This window comes from Penaeus chinensis, chromosome 36, assembly GCF_019202785.1.
Source record: "Penaeus chinensis breed Huanghai No. 1 chromosome 36, ASM1920278v2, whole genome shotgun sequence".
Classification (NCBI taxonomy): Eukaryota; Metazoa; Arthropoda; class Malacostraca; order Decapoda; family Penaeidae; genus Penaeus; species Penaeus chinensis.
Window position 1 is genome coordinate 12,963,313 of NC_061854.1, and position 5,000 is coordinate 12,968,312.

The window sequence follows — 5,000 nt, forward strand, 5'->3', positions numbered from 1 at the left end:
ACAATGTGTAACCTTTTGAAAATGTAGGAGATATGGAGACCCTGAAATATCAAGCCTCAGCCACAGTAATAATCACCAACATGCCACTCGCACCGCCGAGCGTGACCTGGCAAACGTAAGAACCAATTGAAGAGGTTCCATCGTGCTTTTGTTTGCTAATGAGCATCAAGAAAGCAGATATTGAGTGGAATTATGCTACTTAGAAATGTGCACACACCTTTTATTGTGTACTTGATTGGAAGAATGCATTACCTTGGAATTTCATTTGTTTTAGGTTATCATTTATTATTGTTTTTGATATGTGTTCAGTGACTCTGAATTTTACACAAAAATATACGCTTTCAAGGTAGTAAGGATTTCGTTTTCTTTGTTAACATAACAGGCTGTAGTTATATTGGAGGGGAGACTCTAGTGGGAGAAAGAACGGAAAATTGTGACTTGTTACTACTGGTTTCTGATTAAATTAATGAAGGTTTACGGACGACTACCAGTGATAACATATTCATTGACTTCTCCACCTTACATATATTTTTTTTATTTAGTCCTTGATCTATCACTAATGAAAGCTTTGTACTTAGTTATTTGTTGGTGAATTATTTTTGTCCTTTTTTAATACTATTATTATTATTGTTGTTATTATTATAATTATATTATTATTAATATTATTGTTGTTGTTTTTGGCATTATCTTTTTTTGTTATATTTTATTTTTCGTTGTCATTTTGACTCATTTTCATTGTTATTAATGTTATTATTGTTGTTTTTGTTATTAACAGTTGTTATTTATTATTAGTAGTAATAGTATTTATTATTAGTAGTAGTAGTATTTATTATTATTATTATTATTATTAGTAGTAGTAGTAGTAGTAAGAGTATTTATTATTAGTAGTAGTAGTAGAAGTACTAGTAAGAGTATTTATTATTATTAGTAGTAGTAGTAATACTAGTAGTAGACGTAGTATTTATTATTATTATTATTATTGTTATTATTATTAATATTATTATAATTATTATTATTATTATCATTGTTGTTATTATTATTATTATTATTATTATTATTATTATTATTATTAAAATTATTATTATGGTTGCTTTTATTATTTTTATTATTGGTATTGTTGTCGTTATTGTTGTTATTGATGTTGTTATTATTATTACTATTATCATTATTACTAATAGCATTATTACTATGATCATTGTTATTAATGTTATTGTTATTAACGTTGTTGTTATTGTCATTGTTTTTTTTTTTGTTATTACTATTATTACTAATACTATTACTATTACTAGTAGTAGTGCTGCAGCTGCTTCTATTACAATTATCATTATTATTATTATTATATTGTTATTATTATTATTATTATTATTATTATTGTTATTATTAATATTATTATTATCGTTATTGTTATTATCAATATTAATATCATTATTGTTGCTATTATTATTGTTATTGTTGCTATTATTATTATTATCATCATCATTATTATTATTATTATTATTATTATTATTATTATTATTATTATTATTATTATTATTATTGCCACCACTGTTGTTATTGTTGTAACTGTTATTACTACTACAACTAGTAGTAGTAGTAGCAGTAGTAATAGTACTACTGTTGTAATGATGATAATGATAATGAAAATACTGATATTAATGATAATAATAATGATACTGAAAGTAATACTAATAATGAAAATGATAATTATGATATTGTAATTTAAGTAAAATAATAATGATAATGGTAATAAAGTGGTAATAGAAAAAAATGAAAGTATAGTGATAGTGATAATAATAATGAAAATGATAATAGTAAATAATAATAATAATAAAAATGGTTCATGATGATGATGATACTGATGATAATAATAATAATAATAATAATAATAATAATAATAATAATAATAATTGTAATTATAATAATAATAATAGTAATTATAATAATAATAATAATAATGATGATACTAATAATAATCATATTAATAATGATAAAAATAGTAATAACGTTAGTTATTATTATTATTATTATTATTATTATTATTGTGTTATTCTTAATATTGTTGTTACTTGCAGCCTCGTTAATGATATTTCATAACTGGTAAAGAAATATTATTATTTTCATTGCTGTTAATATCATTATCAGTAGCAACAACACGGATTCGGTTGCCATTGCTTTCGTTATTATTGTGAAAGTTACAGTTGCTACAACTGAAGCTGCTGCTACTGCTTTTACCACTTCTACTATTTCCTCTTCTACCACTACTACAACAATAACTAATACCACTATTACTATTAATACTGTCACTATTACTACTACCACCACTATCAACACCAGCACCACCTCCGTCACTACAAACGCCTCTACTTCTGTTACTAGTACTACTAATACTACTTCTACTGCAGCTGCTATTGCTACTGTTGCTGCTGCTACTGCTACTACTACTGCTACTGCTACTGCTACTACTACTACTACTACTACTACTACTACTACTACTACTTCTAATAATAATAATGATAATACATCTACTACTCCTGCTACTACTAATGCTTTTGCTGCTGCTGCTCCTACTCCTACTCTTGCTTCTGTTACTACTACAACTACAATAACAACTATAACTATAACTACAACAACAACTGCTGCTACTGATTTTGTCATTGTTATTATTATTGGTGTTGTTGTTGTCATATTTATCGTTGACATTATCATTATTGATGTATTAATGATTATTCTTGTCCTTTCCTCTATCAATATCCATCATGTTAGTAGGTTTTATTTTTGATGATCATTATTGACATGATAATGATTTTGCAATGAAAAACTAATGTTTAACCTGTATTTCTCTTCTGCAGGTGTGTGTTTGTTGTTCCCGTGGTTCTTGATGGTACGTGTCATGGTGAGTACAGAATATATATTACGAATAACGTATTTTATTCATTATTTTGATGTGCGTTGTTATTCCTATGTGTGTCCCCGCGTTAGTCGATCATGGTGATGTGTGTTTGTGGAGTTCACTGTATCGGTTACGGGTGTCGGATGTAACAAATGACCCATGTGTGTTGTAGCGTGTCAATATATATATATGTGTGTGTATAGGTAATGAGAAACTTTCTGTGAGCTGCTTCTTTGGCCGTTTGGATCATCGGATGTCTACAGGATGTTGGCATAATTTGGTTGTTTGTTTTTGCTGTTTTGTTCCCGAGGATTTTATTGCTTTTTTGGTGTGTGTGTGTGTGTGTGTGTGTGTGTGTGTGTGTGTGTGTGTGTGTGTGTGTGTGTGTGTGTGTGTGTGTGTGTGTGTGTGTGTGTGTGTGTGTGTGTGTGTGTGTGTGTGTGTGTGTGTGTGTGTGTGTGTGTGTGCGTGCGTGTGTGCATGTGTGTGTGCATGTGTGTGTGCGTGTGTGTGTGCGTGCGTGTGTGCATGTGTGTGTGCGTGCGTGCGTGCGTGCGTGTGCGTGTACGTGCGTGTGGCTGAGTCGAAGGAGATCCGTTATCGTGACGCGAGTACTTCTCTCACGGACATATAAAGAAAAGTAGTGATTTTGCTAACTTGATCCTTTTACATGAGCTCTGATTGTATTGATATATTGGAGAACTGAAATTTATGAGACAACTGATTGAGGGCTTTTGCTGACGCATGCCGACGAAGCCTTGATCGAGACGACAGAGCAGTGTTGTACAGGCTGTAGAGATGTTACTTGTCTCGCTTATCGTTTGAAATCGACAAGGACAAAGAATGCAGTGCCTTTGTTCTTTTGTATTCCGCGTGTTTTATTTTTTTCCCCACTTTTCCTCCTCTTCTTCCTTCTCCTCTTTTTTCCATTTTCCCCTGCTTCTTCTTCTCCTTCTCTTTCTTCTCCATCTTCTTCTTCTCCTTCTCTTTCTCCTCCTCCTTCCTCTTCTTCTTCCTCTTATCCTCCTCCTCCTCTTCTTCTCCTTCTTCTTCCTCTTCGTCTTCTTCTTCTTCTTCTTCTTCTTCTTCTTCTTATTATTATTATTATTATTCTTCTCCCTCCTCCTCCTCCTTCTTCTGCTCTCCTCCTCCTCCTCCTCCTCCTTCTCCTGCTCTCCTCCTTCCTCCTCCCTCCTCCTCCTCCTTCTCCTCCTCCTCCTTCTCCTCCTCCTCCTTCTCCTCCTCCTCCTCCTCCTCCTCCTCCTCCTCCTCCTCCTCCTCCTCCTCCTCCTCCTCTTCCTCCTCCTCCTGCTCTCCTCCTTCCTCTTCCTCCTCCTCCTTCTCCTCTTCCTCCTCCTCCTCCTCCTCCTTCTCCTGCTCTCCTCCTTCCTCTCCCTCCTCCTCCTGATCCTCCTCCTCCTCCTGATCCTCCTCCTCCTCCTCCTCCTCCTCCTCCTCCTCCTCCTCCTCCTCCTCCTCCTCCTCCTCCTCCTTCTCCTGCTCTCCCCCTTCCTCTTCCTCCTGGACAGACAAAACGACGCGGGACAAAGCAAAGTTCTCACGGCTTCAATTAAGTTGTCAAAGAGACTCCGCTCCACCCTTCCCACCCTACGCCCACCTCCGCCCGTGCCAGCTGGGCGGTGCGTGCGGCTGGAAGGTTCTTTTGAGATATTCGTCTGTCTGTCTGTCTGTATGTATGTCTGATTCTGTCTGGTTCTTATCGTTGTATTTGTGGCGTTGCTATTTGTTGTACAGTAAGAGATGGCACGATTTGAAGGCATGGTGATTGCAGGGAGGCTGACGAAAATTCCTTTTTTTTATGAATGGGCTTCGTGCAATAATTCTGAGAATACTCTGTGTTAAGTGCGAGGCTAGTTCATGATATTTCTAACGATAATGTTAAACGATCGTTGCACTTAAAAAGAAGAAAATATGAAATAAATAAGTTGATAGATAATTTCCACGGACACTAATCACTATATAGGGAAGAATCGAACAGCCAGCACCTTTATGCAAATGGTTTCTGACCTTTATTTTCCTTCGCTAAGCCTAACTGACCCACTCGTCCTCCGTCCAGTCTCAGGGGCTCATGGCAGATCGAGTGGGGGGG

The 5,000-nt window shown here is 34.6% G+C and overlaps 1 protein-coding gene across 1 annotated transcript in view; it reads left to right on the top strand.

Moving 5' to 3' along the window:
- The window catches only part of LOC125045138 (sodium- and chloride-dependent GABA transporter ine-like), a 116,826-nt gene that overhangs the window by 67,509 nt on the left and 44,317 nt on the right, over nucleotides 1-5,000 (top strand). The gene's annotated exons all lie outside the window — the stretch shown is intronic.